Here is a 20,561-nt window from a genome sequence, read left to right on the forward strand (position 1 = left end):
ATTATGATTATGTCTTGTTTATAGATTTATATTCAAGCATTGAGATAGGAGAGTCATTGGCAGACTTGCTAAACTAGACGTTCGGTGGTATCGACGCTTCGGATCAGATTCAATCCGATTGTAGACATTCGATACAGACGGGGCCGAAGTCTAGGAATAAGACGTACAATTACCCCGATTGGGAGGGTAGGTGACATACAGTGACGTCTTATTCACACCGGGATCCCTAGAGTTAGAGTTGAGTCGAGTCAAGACATGATTTGATTTGAATTGCATGTTTATATAGATTGGTTTCATAGACTATGGAACCCATTGTTATTGCTTGCATTCATGATTTATGATTATGTATCAGCATGCGTACATGTTTTATACTGGGATTTGTTCTCACTGGAGTTTCCGGCTGTTGTTATCTCTGTATGTGTGCATAACAACAGGTGGGGCAGGATCAGGGTCGCGACAGAGATGAGAGATGGACATAGCGTGGTGATCACGGGCGTAGCAGATGAACTAGTAGTTGTACTTTTGACATGTACTGTACTTAAATACTGGTTTGTAGAACATGGACAAAACAAGATATGTATATTATGTTTGTTGTAATGAAATAAATATAGAACTATCTTTTGCTTAAGTTATAAACATGTGAGTTAATGTTAAAAGAAAAATTTTGACCCGTATATTTTAACAATGATCCGATTAATCCCGAAAAGAACTGAGTTAGAGCCCGGGTCCCCACAACAGGTGGTATCAGAGCAGTAGGTTCTGTAGACTGAGAAAGAATAGAATGAGCGGGGTAGATCGAGTCTTCTTCCTTGCTGTTGATGTGCTAGCATGATTTATTGCTTTCCCTATTACATGTTGTATTGTTATTTGAATTGAGTTACAGCATGTACTTGTAAAGACTTAATCAGAACCGATTCTGGATCAGAGGTATATGATCAGAGGAGGATTGAGACAGATTCTATAGACTGTGTACTAATCTGTTTGATAATCAGATTATGCCGCCTAGAAGAATACCACAACCAGCTGCAGGTCAAGTGCTAGAACAAGGTAGTACGTCAGGTACTCAGATGGATGTTACAGCTACACCTATGGAAACCTTACTGAAGAGATTTCAATCGTTCCATCCTCCGATTTTAAAGGGCACAGAAAATGCAGTGGATTGTGAGAGCTGGTTAGACGATATAGAGATGCTGTTTGGAATCTCTTGCTTATACAGACGAACGAAGAGTGAAACTAATCGGGCATCAGTTGCAAGAAGTTGCGAAAAGCTGGTGGTTGACCACAAAAAGAGCCTTAGAACATCGAGGTATCGATATTACTTGGAAAGTATTTAAAGATGAATTTTATCAACGTTTCTTTCCAGTGTCGTATCGAAAAGACAAAGGGGCCGAATTTGCCAACTTGAGACATGGGCAGTGGAACATAGAAGAGTATGTTGCCAAGTTTTCTTCCTTGCTCCGATTTGGGCCACACGTGGCAGGAAATGACGAAGCGGTCGTGGACCAGTTCATCAATGGTTTGAACCCGGATATTTTTACTTTGGTGAACACGGGACGACCCAATACCTTTTCTGATGCACTGAACCGAGCAAAGGGAGCAGAGGCTGGCTTGATCAGGCAGCGAGGAGCTTCTTATAGTGCTCAGAGCCAGAGACTGCCATAGCCTGCCGCCCAATTTCCACCACCTCCTCCTCGATTTGATAGTGGAAGCAGTAGTAGTGGCAAGAAGGATTTTTTGAAAGTTAAGGGTAAGCAGTTTAAGAGATCAGGGAGCAGTTCGTCGAGCTCCAGTGGGTCAAGACAGAGAGGTCCTGGCCAGAGTACAGAAGTGACAGGTGTGTATTGCACTCCTTGTGGAGGCCGACATGCCACAGAGAAGTGTCAGGGAGTGATGGGCAGATGTAACATATGTAAGCAACAGGGACATTTCGCCAGAGTCTGTCCCCAGAGAGGTGCACAGAGATTTCAGAGTGCAGGATCATCAGCATCAGTGACTCAGCCTGAGAGGCAAGCTTCGTCTGTCCATTCCTTCCAGCCCACGCCTACACAGTCCCAACCTAGAGCCAGAGGTGGCCAAACAGTGAGCCAACCTCCCAGACAGCAGGCTCGAGTGTTCGCACTGACAGAGGAGCAGGCCCAGGATGCGCCAGATGATGTGATTGCAGGTAACTGTTTTCTTTGCGGGTATCCTGCATATGTATTGATAGATACAGGTGCATCACATTCATTCATATCAGAACGTTTTGCATTGACACATACATTGCCTGTCGAGTCATTGTCTACTGTAGTGTCTATTTCTTCTCCGTTGGGGAGTGGTATGATATCTGTGACTTCAGTTAGACATTGTATACTACAGTTTGAGGGACATGAGATTGATTTAGACTGTGTTGTACTTGGCTTATCTGATTTTGATTGTATTGTCGGGATTGACACGTTGACCAAGGACAGAGCCACCGTAGATTTTTTTCACAAGATTGTCAGATTCAGACCTGAAATGACAGAAGAGTGGAAATTCTACGGAAAGGGTTCCTGATCTCGGATTCCCTTAGTGTCTGCTTTAACTATGAATAGATTGCTGCAAAAAGGAGCAGAGGGGTTCTTTATTTATTCTGTAGATCTCCAGAAATCGAGCCCGGCATTGGCAGATTTGCCAATAGTACGGGAGTTTGCAGATGTATTTCCTGACGAAATTCCAGGGTTACCCCCAGTCCGAGAGGTAGATTTTAACATTGAGCTCATTCCAGGTACAGCTCCTATTTCGAGAGCTCCGTATAGGATGGCGCCAATAGAATTGAAAGCACAACTAGAAGATCTTCTAGCCAAGGGATATATCAGACCTAGTGTATCTCCTTGGGGCGCATCAGTGCTATTTGTGCGAAAGAAAGACGGTTCTATGAGATTTTGTATAGATTACAGGCAACTGAACAAGGCAACGATAAAGAACAAATATCCTTTGCCTCGTATCAACGACTTATTTGATCAGTTGCAGGGATCATCTATCTATTCCAAGATTGATTTGCGATCGGGATATCACCAACTCAGAGTTCGAGATGTTGATATACCGAAGACGGCATTCCGAACCAGGTATGGACATTACGAGTTTGTTGTCATGCCTTTTGGTTTAACGAATGCGCCAGCAGTGTTCATGGGACTAATGAACCGTGTCTTTCAGAGGTATTTAGATGAATTTGTGATTGTTTTTATTGATGATATTTTGGTGTACTCTAAGAATCTGAATGAGCATGCCAATCACTTGAGAATTGTGTTACAAACACTAAGAAATGAAAGATTATTTGCTAAACTGTCAAAGTGTGAGTTTTGGCTGAGACAGGTTGTCTTCTTGGGTCATATCATATCTGGAGATGGTATTTCGGTAGATCCAAGTAAAGTTGAAGCGGTGATCGGTTGGCCTAGACCGACTTCTGTGCCTGAGATACGCAGTTTCATGGGTCTGGCAGGATATTATCGACGATTCATCAAAGATTTCTCCAGCATTGCGAAGCCGATTACCCAGTTGACACAGAAGAATGCGCCATTTGTGTGGTCTGCGGATTGTGAGTCTAGCTTTCTAGAATTGAAGAAGAGACTGACCAGTTCACCTGTCTTGATGATTCCTTCAGGTACTGGCGATTTCGTTGTATATTGTGATGCATCCCACAAAGGGCTAGGGTGTGTTCTTATGCAGCGGGGTCATGTGATCGCATATGCCTCTAGACAACTGAAGCCACACGAGATTCGATACCCCATTCATGATCTTGAATTGGCGGCGATTGGATTTGCATTGAAGATATGGCGTCATTATCTTTATGATGAGAAATTTGAGATTTACTCTGATCATAAGAGCCTGAAGTATTTGTTTTCTCAATCAGAATTGAATATGAGGCAGCGTAGATGGCTTGATCTACTGAAAGATTTTGATTGCGAGATCAAGTACTATCCAGGGAAGTCAAATGCAGCAGCAGATGCCTTGAGTCGAAAGGTACGTGCCCTATCCTTATCGACGATAGGTGTTTCGAATTTAGTTGAAGAGTGTTGTTTGTCTGGTTTAGCATTTGACACAGATAGTAGACCATTGAGACTTGCCACGATTCATGTTGAGCCAGATTTGATTATGAAAATAAAAGAAGCTCAAAGAACAGATCAGAATGTACAGAAGTCAATTCAGATGGTCAGATCAGGACATCAGTCTGAATATCAGGTACATGGCTTTGTCCTATATGTGAATAACCGTCTTGTAGTGCCCAATGTTTCATATTTGAAACAGCAAATTATGTCAGAAGCGCACTGTAGTCGGTTCAGCATTCACCCTGGTGGCAGAAAAATGTACAACGACTTGAAGACACAGTTCTGGTGGAAACAAATGAAATCAGATATTGCCGAATTTGTGTCTAAGTGCTTAAATTGCCAACAGGTGAAGGTCGAAAGAAAGAAGCCCGGAGGTTTACTTCAGAGTTTGTCTATTCCTGAATGGAAATGAGATCACATTTCCATGGATTTCGTGACGAAGTTACCCCGATCATCCCGGGGTTGTGACGCGTTTTGGGTCATTATTGACAGATTAACCAAATCAGGGTGTTTTATTCCATACAGAATGACATATCGACACGATCAGATGGCTGAGATATATGTTAGAGAGATAGTCAGATTGCATGGTGTGCCGAAGTCTATCATATCAGATCGTGATCCACGATTCACTTCACACTTTTGGCACAGTTTGCAGCAGGCCTTACGTACGACCTTGCACCTGAGTACTGTTTATCATCCACAGACAGATGGACAGTCAGAGCGGACTATCCAGACTTTAGGGGACATGTTGAGAGCTGTAGTGCTAGACTTTGGCACCAGTTGGCAAGATTCACTACCGTTTTGTGAATTTTCGTACAACAACAGCTATCAAACGAGTATAGAGATGGCACCGTTTGAAGCATTATATGGCAAGAAGTGCAGATCTCCTCTATATTGGGATGATATATCTGAGGTACCAGAACTTGGGCCTGATGTGATCCGTGAGATGACAGAGAAATGTAAAGATAATTCAGAAGAGGATGAAGACGGCACAGGATAGGAAAGCCAAGTATGCCAATACCAGACGTAGACCACTAGTATTTGAACAAGGAGACATAATATTCTTAAAGATTTCTCCTTTCAGAGGCGTTGTCAGATTTGGCAAACGCGGGAAGTTGTCTCCTAGATACATCGGTCCATACGAGATTCTTGAGAAGATTGGCGATCAAGCATATCGATTAGCTCTTCCTCCTTCTTTATTCGGGATACATGACGTTTTTTTTCATGTATCGATGTTGCGTAGATATATGCCTGGTGCTTCTCATGTTATTCAGCCTGACGAAGCTGAGCTTGATCAGACTTTGAGTTATACTGAGCAACCGATACAGATTCTTGATCGAAAAGAAAAGCAGCTCACAACGAAGACTATTCCGCTAGTGAAAGTCCAATGGAGTCGTCATGGCACTGAAGAAGCGACTTGGGAGACATAAGCAGATATGAGACAGAAATATCCCGAGTTGTTTACATGATGTAAGTAATTATTCAGCTTTTGATTATATTGCCTCGTATACTTACATTGATAGAATTACCTGCGATTTCGAGGACGAAATCATTTCTTAGAGGGGGAGAAATGTAAGGCTTGAGATTTATTAGTCTTCATTGATGTGATATTCGGAAGATATGAGTATGCATGACATGTAATGAGAGGCACTGAATGAGATTATGAAGGGTTGCATAAAGTCTAGACCGCACCCGCGCTACGAACAAGACCGCACCCGCGGTTGATGGACAGAGAGTTGGAGATTATTTACAGAAGTGACACCGCACCCGCGGTGAAGAAGTACCGCACCCGTGGTGCATGGTCAGCAGGGTAGGAAATTTTATGCGAAGCAAGACCGCACCCGCGGTCCACAAGACACCGCTCCCGCGGTCGTCGAATGTTGGAAAATGAAAAGTGGTGCCGAAGCTTAAGCGCACCCGCGGTCTAGACGGAGCGCACCCGCGGTGCCCTGTGCGAGAAAGCCACCCTTGATTCTTATGTTGACACATGGCAAAGATATATATATATCCCCTTGGGCTGAGTTATTCTTCTTCATTTCCTGAGGAGAGAACCGAGAGTTATTCCAAAAAGAGGTGAAAGGCTTCTTTCATTTTAGAATTGAGCTTGTGCAAGATTTAGCCATCCAAACTTTAATCCAAGTTGAGATTCTTGTTCCTCTTGACAAGGGCTTCAAAAGGGTATACTTTCTATATCTTTTCAGCATGTTTTGAAGTTGACATGTGGAGGAAATTCAGATATGTTTGTGATTATATGTTCTTGAGATCATAGATGTCGTAGAATCGTAAACGGATCGATTATCGGATGTCATATACAATTGTTATGAAATTCCAGCATATAAGTGCATGAGATTATGCAGATTTTCAGAGTTTGAAATAGTTATGGTATTGACTATGAGTTGAGGATATATATGTTGAGATTTGAATTGATCGGTATCGAGAAACTATGCCGTTATACCGTCGAATTGTATCAAGATTTGATATTGAACCGTACTAGTATTAGTTTGAGTTGTGATTTGATAGTGTGCATCTCAACATTTTCATTTCAGATTTGGATTGACAGGTTCGATATCCCTACTTCGAGACTTCGAATTATTCCAACGACAAGAAAGGTATAATTCATGTGAATTCGGGAGATACTACTCGAATCAGACTTGGTTGGAGTTTCCATAAATCACATACTAGATTTGTTATTTATATTTGATTATGATTATGTCTTGTTTATAGATTTATATTCAAGCATTGAGATAGGAGAGTCATTGGCAGACTTGCTAAACTAGACGTTCGGTGGTATCGACGCTTCGGATCAGATTCAATCCGATTGTAGACATTCGATACAGACGGGGCCGAAGTCTAGGAATAAGACGTACAATTACCCCGATTGGGAGGGTAGGTGACATACAGTGACGTCTTATTCACACCGGGATCCCTAGAGTTAGAGTTGAGTCGAGTCAAGACATGATTTGATTTGAATTGCATGTTTATATAGATTGGTTTCATAGACTATGGAACCCATTGTTATTGCTTGCATTCATGATTTATGAATATGTGTCAGCATGCATACATGTTTTATACTGGGATTTGTTCTCACCGGAGTTTCCGTCTGTTGTTATGTCTGTATGTGTGCATAACAACAGGTGGGGCAGGATCAGGGTTGCGACAGAGATGAGAGATGGACATAGCGTGGTGATCACGGGCGTAGCAGATGAACTAGTTGTTGTACTTTTGACATGTTCTGTACTTAAATACTGGTTTGTAGAACATGGACAAAACAAGACATGTATATTATGTTTGTTGTAATGAAATAAATACAGAACTATCTTTTGCTTAAGTTATTAACATGTGAGTTAATGTTAAAAGCAAAATTTTGACCCGTATATTTTAACAATGATCCGATTAATCTTGAAAAGAACTGAGTTAGAGCCCGGGTCCCCACAGTTTCAATTGATACCTCTGAGGTTGGAGAGTTTTTGTGTGCCGCAGAAGAAGAGGAGGATTGATTCTGTGTTGCGGTATGAACTTTGAAAGTCCCAGAACTCAGCTCTTCATCGAAGTTTAGTACCGAGTCAATTTTTCCTTGACCTTCAAACGTTGGTAATTCCAGTTTCTGACCTTCTGAGCTACAATCATGGATAGTGATAGAGCATCCATTTCAAGTTGAGAAATGACTTTCTAGTCATCTCTTGCGGTTGGACATGCAGGATCAAAATTGTTGCGTCTTAATTGTTTCATCTGAATTTCTAAGAATTCTCGACGACGCAAAGTTTTTTGAATGTTAGATGTTTTTGTCCATACCAATATGGAATGTTCAAGTTTTGCAGCTGCTTTGATTTTGTCCGGTTTGAATCAACGAGTCGAATGTTGTGACCGTTCTAAATTGGACGCATTGATCAAACATTTCCATTTTCTTCTGAACAATCTCATTGACTCGTTCTATTGTTAAAGTAATGGTAGTATTAATAGAGTTGATCTTTGATGGCTCCTTGATCAGAGTTTGTTTCCCTTTATCTATGGGATGACGGATGGGAATACCTGAGAAGGAAGATGTAGTTTTCGGTTCAGCAATCTGAATTACTTTTGCGATCGCAGGGATGGGTGGAGGAACCAATGGTGCAGACAGATGCTTGGTCATCTTATTTTGGCAGTTTTGGGCTTGCCTGACCTTTATTTCTTCAAGACCTGATAAATCGGTACATCATATTTTTATTCTTCATCAGAGCTGGATTTCAAAACCAGATTTCTCTTTGTACCTTTTGGAGTTGTATCAGTCTTCTTTTGCTTTTCAAACTCAACCCCATTGTCTGTTTTGATATAGACTAACTCCTCGTCGGTTAGTTGATTCTTTTTAATAAAATTTTCAACTATTGGCCAGTTGAACAGATTGGTCTTTCCAACTTCAGCCATTTTCACTGGTTGAACTCCTGCATCAGTTAGCAGATGGCAGATTTGAACCGCAAAGCCTTGAGACTGGTTTTCTTTCTTTATCATTGCAGTGAGTGTTTTAACAGGACATCATACCAGTTGACTTTTAGATTTGAGGTAATGGTGGCCATGACAAAAAATTTTTCAAAGGTTATTTTGTCATAAGCACCAGCCTCGGTGAGAACCCCTTTTGCCACTATATCTACTAACAATCTGAACTCAATCTTCAGATCTGGTTTTTGACAAGTTGGAGAAGATATTGGTGATTCAGAGATAGAGAAATTACTTCTCCGAAGATCAATGTTTCCCTCTGAGAGAGTAGAAAAATCTGTGATACCAGCAACTGGTAGTTTAAACAATTCAATAAACATCTTCTGGATAAAAAGAAGATTCTTTCCCTAAACGACACAAATTATTTCTCCATTTTACATATTAGCATAGTCAAAACATTCCTTCAGTAGAATGACGGAATACTTCTCACTGCATCCCAGAAAGTAACGGTGACCAGATGATTCAAGCGTTCTGAACATAGCTTGCATTTGCTTGTTTGGAATGGCTAACACAGATGCAAAGTTGATGGCGATGGTGTTGTGATCAATTGATGCGGCCATTTTTGGTGAATAAGATGATTTAATCTGCAGGATAATTTTTTCAAGCAAAGTATCTTGGAAGAGGTAGGTGAGATTAGTAATTTCAGTGTTAGAACGAGATAGTGATAATTCAAATACAAAATATCTCAAAATGTATGAATCTTTGGTTCAGAGAGTTACTGAGCAGTCCACGTGGAGGACTGTAAGTGGCGGGAATTTTTAAAAATCTGAAATCTTTTAGACGGCGATATAATGATTTGATTTAAGTTTTAAGAAGTTAAACGTCACGTCTTTTAGGGAAGTTACAGAGTTTTGATTATTTTTTACGAAATGATGTGGAAAGTCGTGCCCCAAAATAAGAAATCGAACCAGTAGCTATAATATGATTAGAGGGTAAGCGGTTTAAGTCATTTAGTAAACATGTGCTTTTAATTTTTCAACCGCAGCGGTTGTAAACGTGTCTTTTATTTTTTAGCCCACTATTTTATTGACTAAACCGATATTTTTCCTTAAATATATACATTATATGAACTTATCCTCGGAATATGAACCATGACTACTTTGCGTGAATCTCTTCATATCCTTCAGTCACTAATTATGATTGTGACTCTTCGTATGATTTGTATCTATAAATATGAGCAAACTAGTTAGTCAGAAACACATTTGAGGATCAGAGAAGGAACAAATGGATAAAGCGAGTAGCTCTAAGCAATCAGACATGGCGGAAGAATATATGCAATCCATAGTGGTTGCTAGGAAGACTGATCTGGAGGACATCGTCTTAGAGAAGACGCTGTCAACCTGGATGAAAATCCATGAACTTCAGTTCTCACTTGAGGGAGGACTTGTTGCCACTCCCAAACAAGTGGCGACACTGAAGAAGTATCAGCGTCGTCTCCGCGTTGCTGATACCGCAGACATCTTCACTGATGAAGGTGTCTATCTTCTAATGCTCTGGAAGGAGCGGAGGGCTCTGAGAAGGATTTCCTTATCAGAGGACTTTACGCGCACCTCCATCAGAGGGTTAACCCCTTTGTTGACCTTCTGGAGGGGCGCCGTGAAAAAAAAAATCTCCGTTGTAAGGGCTCACCTATATAAATGAAATTTTATTTTGTTTACTGCTGTCCCTTCTACTGCTTTATTATTATCTGCATTTTAATTTATGCATAAACACATACACACATTAAAATGACTATGATAAATCAATTAAACCCAGAATATTACGGAATAAGAAAACTTAGCGTCTGGGAGCGGTTTTGTGAATATATCAGCTGTCTGTAGATCTGTTGAGATATATTCAAGACGAATCTCTTTCTTCATGACATGTTCTCGGATAAATGATGTCTTATGTCAATATGCTTTGTCTGGGAGTGCAATACAATGTTGTATGTGATGGCTATTGCACTTGTGTTGTCACAGAATATGGGAGATTCAGCGGTTTGGATTCCATAGTCTTTGAGCTGTTGCTTCATCCATAGCATTTGTGCACAGCAACTTCCAGCTGCAAGATATTCTGCTTCAGCGGTTTATGTGGTAATAGATGTCTGTATCTTAGTAAACCAGGATATTAGTCTATCGCCAAGCAATATTTTTACCAGTAGTGGAATACATTCATTTTAAAATGTGTGATTGACGGCTGTTATTGCATGCATGCATTTAAATGAATTTTTTGAGATTTATTTATTTCTTAAAAAGTTTTCTAACAGTATTTTAAGTAGCAGACGTTTCAAAAATTGTTCTAGGCACTGCACTATTTCTTCCGATACTCCTTATGTCCCGATTACCTACTACTAGAATTCATAGGCATAGGCGGTTCTTTCTTGTGAGCTTTACTGTGTCCAAAGTGCTTACTACTAGAATCAGTAGGCTTAGAAGATTTTATCTTGTGAGCCTGACTGTTGTAGGATCCATTTTTCCTAGAGGATTCAGTTTTCCTCTCTTCTCACTTTTTGTGAACACCAAAAGGTTGATAATTGTAATAGTTCGTATTTTTGTTATCAAATTTCTCATTGTTCTAAATTTTGACATGCTTAATTGATACACTTGTATGTTAGTTTGTTGTAGAACGAAGTTTTATGATCTCAGAGTAAATTTGGGCTAATAAGATTATTTTTTATTACATTTGAAGTTGCCAAGATAAAACTGTGAAAAAGGATAAAAACAAAAAGAAATCCTGGAACAAGACGTGGTCACGCCTTGTGATTGTTCTTTAGATGTCTGTCAAACTAAAGCTGGCGAGAATTTCAAGCTGTGAAATTCGAAATTTGTGAAGATTATGATAGACTTTTAAGTCCTAATTATGGCGTTTGACTTGTAAAAAAAATCTTGAAGAGAGAATTTGTTATTAGGAGAATTAAATAGTAGACTAAGTTTTATTCCATTAAAAACTCTATTCTTTTTTTGAATCTTTTTAACATTATATTTTTTTAGTTAATGGGATTTTCTCTAGGGTCCAATTAACCATTTACATGTGAAGAAGAGGAGGAGGCACAAAAATTGGATAGAATTCAATCATCATTCACGTGAAGGACAAGAAAAAACCAGGCGCAGTATTTCTCCCAATTTTCTCTAGTATTCTAGTACTTCTCCTTTTATTATTTTTATTTTTTATGTGATTGTAAACCGAGTCATGTTTGGCTAAGTTTTAATTTCTAATTCAAGGGACAATTCTGTTACTTCAATTTGTTCACTATGAGGTTCTTATGCTTTAATTAAATATTTTTTTTTTGGTTCAATTATTTGTTGGTTATGATTAATTTTTATGAAAGTTATATATATGTTGGTTAATCTAACAGTTTAATTCGATATATAAATTTCTATTGTTATCCATGAATTTAGTGATATGTAATTATCATGAACAATTGAAACATATGTAGCGTTAGATTTGGTGTGTTGTGCTATCATAATATATTTAGTTTGAATTAATCGACGAAACTAAATTTATCAATTACAGCTATCTCGATTGTTAAATTTTGAAGACTAATTAATTTCACAAAGCAAAAATGCTATTTTTAATTAATATGGAACAATATTGTGCTCAATAAGTTATTGATAAGTTCTGACTAGATGATGGGTTTAGTAAAGTAAATTAAGAAAACATAAGGATTTTAGCGGCTACCCCTGTAATCTAAGATTAATTGATTGGAAATGCATGAATAAATCAAATGCTAATTGATTAATAGTGATACAATTGAATATTGGAACCCTCTTGAATCAAGATCTGCTCATATTGAATTCTTCATTTTATTCCACTGATCTCGATTGATTAATTTTTTGTTTTAAATTTATTATTTCTCCTAACATGATAATTTTAATCTTATTAATCTATTAGTTTCTAACAAAAAAATCCCCTTTTCAATTGTTTTTCCTTGAAAGAAATCATGTCCCATTCCATGTGGCTTCGACCCTACTCATCATTATACTCGGTTTATTTAGAGAGTAGAAATTTAAATTTGGTAATTCAACGACAGCACATCAAATTGTGGCGATGTTGCAGGGAACAATGTAAGGTTAGTTTCTTTTGAGTTCTATTTTGTTTTATGTATTTTTTGCCCCATTCTTGTCATACATGTGAACTCGAATATATTCGGAAATAGAGAAGACAACTAGGAAATTAAGAAAAAAACGGGACTACGAGATCAATCAACATCAACATCATCTCCTGATTTGAACGTGCCATTGAAACCAAGTGATTCGTGACTGAGCTTTTCTTGCACAGTAAATCTTTGATAAAAATAAAATAAAAGTTTATGCTCGAATGAATATCAAGTTTATGAGTAAAGTTATAATATAGTGTACAAAGTATGAGTATCGTTCCTACAACTATTGATTAGACAAATTTAACTCAAACACAATTCTTTAGTTAACTAAACGAAAATTGTATTAATTAATAAATTAAATTAAAAGTCAAATAAAATAATTTAACAAACACGATATAAATAAAATTAATAAATAAACAATTTTTAAAATCTTAATTCACCTACCTCTGAATCTTTTCTAATGATTGAATTTCAATTATTAAGTCATGATTTTGACGGAATTTCATAGTCTATCAATATACTCTATCGAGCTATATTAATCTAATTAAAAAATTGCAGTAACCCAGTGTCCTTGTGTTATTTAACAATTGCAATCGCATTAACAAACCATGTAATCTTCTAGCTTTCGACCAATTGGACTATGATTATCAACATGCATCCAATTCTCATATGCCTATGCAAGTTGTAAATCCATGAATTATTTTATATTATCATGTCATAAAATCTCCTATCGGTTTTAATTATACCACATAAAATCCTTTCGAAGTTGATCATATTCCAAAGTTGCAAGAAAAATCAATAACATAATCAAGTATACTTAAACTAAATTCAATGTTCAAAATGAATCTCAAAATAAATGCTTGGGGATACAATCCTCTTAATGCCAACTAAAGAAAAGAGGAAAGAAGAAAAACGATTATTCAATTATTGTTCTTCGGTTGAGTTCTCTTGCTCGCCTCCGTCTCCTAGCTTCTCGCCCCTTCTTGTGTGCCTTCTCACTAAATCCTCCAAATCCAGCCTTTCAAAACATGTATTAGGGATGATATCATTTATTTCAGATCAAAAATCTACGACAGAAGGAAATAAATCGTCCAGGTTACTGTTTCCAAATTGCGTCGTGCCGCGCAACCTCCTCACATTTTCTTTCAGTCAGACGCGCTAGGGTGGGTGCCAGCAAAGTGCACTGGGGAGAGCAAAACCACCCGTCTTAGTGCAAGGTCCTCGCAGATCTCTCTCTTGCATGCCGGGGTGGGTATAAAAACTAGCCCCAACTTGCTCTGATCGTAATTTTGCCAATAATTCCATTCTTTTTAGTAAATCCACCTACAAGTCGACCGAAACATGTGAGTGGCAAACAACATGCATAAATTATGGCTAAAACAGATAAAAATTCAGACTCGATGCCCTAAACTTATGCAATAATGGATTAAAAATAACATAATGGAATGTTAAAAAACGACCTTTATCAACCTTCCCATACTAACTTTTTGCTCACCCTTGAGCAAAATAGGTTATAAGATAAAATAAAAAATAGTTCAATAACGATCTCATTGTTCACATTCATGCCTCATCAAATATTTGACATACTTCCTCGTCAATAAAAAGACAACCATTTATCACACACTCTTTGCAATTTACCCACTACATTTTTCATTGAACGTGAAGGTGTGTTTGTGCTATGTTGTGTCTAGTTTAGTGTATTTCAAATAGAGTCATTCTCCAGAATTGCAAATAACTCAATCGACATGTTGTTGCAAGTCTCCTTTTTTTACCCCTCTTTTTCACTAGTTAATTACCGGCGAACACAAATCATTAGGACTTCTTATGTGTAAACTACAACTCAAGTGGGGGGGGGGGGGGGGGGGTGTTAGCAAAGGCAATATAAGATAAACAAATGTAGGGAGTACCATGTTGGATTAATTTGCGCACATTCAGAATTTTCATCTTATTTCATTCAACTCCATGCATTCCTCCCTTTTTAACCAAGAAATATGATTTCATTCCTTTATTTGTCTCCCCCTCACCTTACATCTCCTTTTTCAAAAGTTCTTTTTTGCAAGAAAATTTTCTTTCATAATTGAAGTTTTTTTCTTTTTATGTACTCCCTTAGGTTATGAATATTTGGCTTAGGTTTCATCTTTTTCTAAGGGTTTTATGATACCGGATGTAAGGATGAGTTCATATGATTTATGTTTTATGGTAGGCTCAACTCAGTACAGTAGTCCAAGAAAAATTTCCTAAATCACTTTCATGCAGCTGGTGAGCGCTCCAGCTCAAAGGACATGTATTCAAGTTAAAATACCACCTCATGCTTATTAAATTTCCCACAAAAATTTTGAATTTCACTACTATTCACACAATTCACTAGCTACAACATACAGGCTTAAAAATATTCAACATTCACACAAAAACTTCATGCTTCAGCAGCAGTGATGTTAGACAAATGGAAAAAAATAAAATCAATAGGACTGTCTATAATAAATTCGGCCAAGTGTCACCATTCCATCATTTTGAACAAATTTTTTTACATGACCAGACCCAACTAAATGCATGATATTTTTTATGACTATAAATAAATAAAAAAATAACTACCCTAAAAGAAAAGAACTACCCTTTTCCCTACTAAAGTCATACATTGTCCCAAATACATTAGATGACACACTAGACACAAAACCGAATAAACATGCATAATTAAATGCAAGAATACAAAAATAAAAAAAGGAAAAAAAAACAAGGAGAGAACTCCCCAGGTTGATTGTAAATTAGTGGCTTTATGTTCTACCGATGTACATCAATCTTTTTCAAACGTTCACTACTTTTTATCTTTAAAATCTTACTAATTTTTTTTTTAATTTGAAACATCGATTCCAAAATAACTCAACATTTCAAAATCCTAAATGAATAAAAATCCATAAATCGTCAACTATCAAAATCATACGTCAATATTTAAAAATAATCCAAAATTAAACTTCAAAATAAAGCATGAAACTCTAAATAGAAAATTCTCAAAATCTTTTCGTAAAAACTTTAAATACTAATAAGTGCGGAAGAATAAATGTCCATCGGGAGTGTACTGTCGGACTCGATCTACTCAAGAGTCAGCAGCTCCCTCAATCTCATCCTCACCTACAATTATTCAAACCTAGTGAGTCTAATGACTCATCATATTCTAACAATGGTAAAAAATAATACATATACAGGTTCATGAACAAAAATCATACTTTTATTTAAAATAGCTAGTATAAATTTGTAATCATAAATAATTAAATCGTAAAACTTTCCATCATCGTATATCATTTTTGGTTGAAGTTTGATATTTGAAAGTGACTAGCTGTAATCGTATCATTATAAAGTCTCGGGCCTGCCACTTATGGACCCTACAATCACAGTTCTTGGACCCAGCCCAGCTTGCACTTATTCACAGGACTCACCACCCCTGGCAGTGGTGTTTGTACCTGCCCAGGTTTCGATCCAATGACCTCCAGGCTAAGTACATTGATCATTGAAACCTGGTACCAATTGAGCTACTAGCTCAATTGGTACCAGGTTTCAATGATCAATGTACTTAGCCTGGAGGTCATTGGATCGAAACAAGGGGAGGCACGTATACCACTGCCAGGGGTGGTGAGTTCTGTGAGTAAAATAAGCTGGGTCGGGTCCACGAACTGTTATTGCAGGGTCCATAAGTGGCAGCCCAAGACTTTACAATAAAAGGCGCCTTGCAGCTCAAGTGGCTACCAAGAATCAATGGACTATGTACTTAAGCCAGGGAGTCATAGGTTCGATTCTTGGGGAGGCAGTGACTCCAGCACCTGGGCTGGGGAGTTCTGTGAGTGGGGCCGCGGGTGAGTCGTCGGGTCCTTACAATCATCATTTGATCGACTGATCAGTCTTAGCTCACCATTACGTATGGGAAAGGGCACTATACTCGTCGTAAGTGAAAATACGATCGTCGGGCTCCCTCTAGGGTCTTCTCCCATAAACGTACTCCCACTGAGGCCTTCTCCCTCACGATATTCTCAATCATATCATATTTTCACAGTCAAATTCATATCCTTGAAAATATTTTCTTTACTTTTTATTCATAAAATATCTTGTCCTTCAAAATTCGTAAAAGTGCAATTTACAGGAAAAGTGTACAACTTTAGCATATATCATAAAATCTCATATTTTCATTATATACGTTTTAAAATATCATTTAGCATGTATTATGATTTTTCGGGACACTTTCAGATCTTTCGTACTAACCGGGATATAAAATGACCATTTTGTCCTAGGACTCTAAAATTCCCGATTTTGACATTTTCTTACCTTTATTGACTCGAGCCTATTCCAATTCATCATATAAGCTTAAAATTAACTTATAATATTTTTCTTAGGCATAAACCCGAGTATTTTTATTTAATTACTTAATAAATAAACAATAAAGCGTTTTGATCTCGAATAAATTTAAAACTTAATATTTTCTTCCCAAACTTTAAACATAAACCTTTCATACCTAAATTACACCCGTGAGCTACGAACCAACCCTCGTAAACCAAGGTTCGAGCCACTTTCCTTTCTGATAGACTTAATTTAATTGTGGTGATGATAGTCAAAACCAGTAGATCGCGTTAGTAAAACCAGAAGATAGTATAAAAGCAGAAGTTCTCGCATCGTCTTAACAAAGCAGTACTCTTCGAGTACTTATCGGCTTAGAAAAACAGAAGCAAAACTTGACTTTTGTTGAATCAGAACCAATCGATCTTATATTAAATGTTACCGTTACTTTACCGAGTACAAATATTAAATGCATCATTAATGCTGAACAAAGTCTCATTTAATACGTTTTACCAAATATGGTATGAAACAAGACTGATTGTTCTGAAGCTTTTTGCAGGAACCTTTTTAGGTAATAAAGCTGATTCTATCAGAAGTCAAAGAAACCGTTTTGTTTATTGACGTTGGATTCAAGACTTCTATAAATACACAAGATCAACAACGTTTATAGGTTACCCAACACCAAAACAACGTTTACATTCTGATATATACGAACGTCGATTTGAGCACGCAGAACTACTTATCATCTTCAAAGCTCAATATACAGAAAAGCAACACACGCTTCACATTAGTCATCTGATCTTTTTGAGATTATCTTTGAGAAGAGTTTGTAATCTAGAAATGAGTCTTTTCTAGAACTTTGCTGTATTCGTTTTATTGTGTTGAGAAACTAAGAGTTTCAGTATGCAAAGGATAAGTCCTGCTGATGTGGGTGTGTACAAGTGTTGTACTGTAAAAACCAAAGTCTTTTAGTGATACCTTCTGGAAACAGAAGAAGGGGAGACGTAGAAGATTTTATCTTCGAACTTCCATAAATAAACATTGTCTACTGCCTACTATTTTATTGTGTTTCACCGTACTCCATCGGTTTGTTTCCGCAGTATTTATTGTGATCTGCTGGACTTACTCTTAAACAAGAATAGCTATAATCTCTAACATGATTCTAGCACCCTTTGCAAAAACGACCGTCGAAGGAAAAAGTTTATTCACCCCTCTCTAAACTCTATATCGATCCCCAACAAGTGGTATCAGAGCAGATTTTTCTTGCTCTATATTTACAACAGATATAGCACACTTCAGGAAGGTTCCCATGTTCTCAAAAGAAGACCTTGATGATTGGAAGATCCGGATGCAAGCTCATCTTGCAGCTCAAGACGATGACATGTGGTTTGTCATCACAGATGGTCCTTTGAAGATCTTAAAATCTAACACTGCTGTTGCTGTTACTGAGGGAGCACCTCAGATGGTGGAGAAGCACAGAAGTGAATGGACTAGCGAAAATAAAAAGAAAGCCAATCTTGATAATGTTGCGAATGATATTCTTTACAAAACCCTCGACAAAAATACCTTCAGCAAAATCAAAATGTGTTCTATTGCTAAAGAGATTTGGGAAAAACTCATCCAAATCTGTGAAGGAAATGAGCAGACGAAGGAGAATAAACTGTCCGTAGCAATGCAGAAATTTGAGAATCTCAAAATGAAAGCTGGAGAAACTCTAAATGAGTTTGATGAACGTTTCAGTAGCCTGGTCAATGAACTACCAGCTATTGGGAAAGAGTATTGCAACAGAGAAATATCACTCAAAGTTATGAGAGCTTTACCCAGGGAATGAGACGTTAAAACAATGGCTATGAGAGTCTCTAATGATCTAAACAAGTTGGAGCTACATGACTTGTTTGTTGACTTAAAAGCCTATGAGTTCGAACTGGAAGTGAGAAGCAGAGAAGAGCCCTCAACAAATCTACCGACCAAGGCTCTTGCTGCTACTGCTACTGCTGCTGCTGCTGCTGTAGTTGTTCCACAAGCATTACCTGCTACCATCATTGAGAGCACTTCTGAAAAGACTGCTGAAAATATCAGCAATGATGCTATGTCTCTCTTTGTGAAAAAATTCTCTAGATTCATGAAGAAGAACCACCGAGCCTACCAAAGCCCTAACCGGAACTTTAAGAAGGATTCACCATCGGGTGACATGGCGTGCTTTAACTGTGGAAAGATCGGTCACTTTATTGCTTATTGTCCAAAGCCCAAGAAGGATGACCAGAAGAAAAAGGAATACAAGAGGAATGACAAGAAATTCAGAAGAGACCGCAAAGCAATGATTGCTGAGGAAAAAAATCTAAATGGGCTGATTCTAGCTCTGAGTCTTCTGACTCAGAAAGTCATTACAACGAAAGTGATGCAGAAGAGATCAAATGTCTCATGGAAGATATTGAACCAACCTTGACATCTGGAGAGGTACTTGACTTTGACTTTGACTCTGACGAATTTACACGAACTGATTTAATTAAAGCACTGCATGACATGGTGGAAGAGTACTCAAGACTTTTTCAATCATTTGAGGAAGTTAAGATTGAAAATCAAGACTTAAAAGATCAAGTCAGTAAGTTCACTTGCTTGCAACATAACAGCTGTAATGATTTAAAAGTTGAGATGAGTAAGTTAAGAACTGAGAATGAAAGAGTGAATGCAGATTATCAAACAATGAAGTCTGAAAACCAGAAGCTATCTCTTTTGGTAAATGCATGGAACAAGTCTTCTATTTCCTTATAGAATATGAAAGAATTGCATAAGCAATCCAGTGACAGGAGTGGTCTCGGATTCAGCAATAATGAAAGTACTTCCGAAACAAGTACTAAGCCAGAGCTGGATAAAGGCAAAGCAAAATTCATTCACTTTGTCAAATCCAGTGTGGTATATGAACCTGAAGTACCAACTGTTCGAGTTGAAAGGACTGTAGTTCAGACGAACAGAAGGAAGCATTATGGTCTGTTTTGAGAATGACAGGCAGGGAAAGAGGCCCTATCAAGCACCCCAGCAACATCACTCACATCAACAGCATTTTAAGAGACTTTTCCAGGGACAGCAGGGAAAGAGGCCGTTTCAAAGATCGCCGAAAGGCAAAGGTCTTATTCTGCAAAAGAAGGTTCCTCAGAAGCTTGGTGAGTATCCAGCGTGCCCGAAATGCAATCATCATCATATGGGAGTGTTTATGGGGTTTGGGCAAATGCTTCAAGTGTGGAGCCAGTGATCACGTGGTGAAGGACTGCCCGCAGTGGAGGCAGTCGCCCCAGGGGAGCGTGTTCGCCATGCATACCGAGGAGACGAACCCAGACACGACTCTACTGATTGTTAACCCATTTAATTCAATACTGTATTATTTTTGCCATTCATGCTTCAAATTTTACTTTGGAATAATAGTATGTTGTTTTTGTATTTTGGAGACTTTGGATAGAGATTTACAACTATGCATGAGGTTAAAATTAGTATTTTGTGCTAACATTCCTCAGTAAATATCTTCATAAAAAGAGTAGCCACGAAGGCCTTGTTAGATTCCGAGGCCACTCACTCTTTTATCTCAGATACGTTTGCTAATTATTTGGATGTCAAGTCAATTGGACTCTACGTGA

Source organism: Primulina tabacum, chromosome 18 (genome assembly GCF_025594145.1).
Source record: "Primulina tabacum isolate GXHZ01 chromosome 18, ASM2559414v2, whole genome shotgun sequence".
Classification (NCBI taxonomy): Eukaryota; Viridiplantae; Streptophyta; class Magnoliopsida; order Lamiales; family Gesneriaceae; genus Primulina; species Primulina tabacum.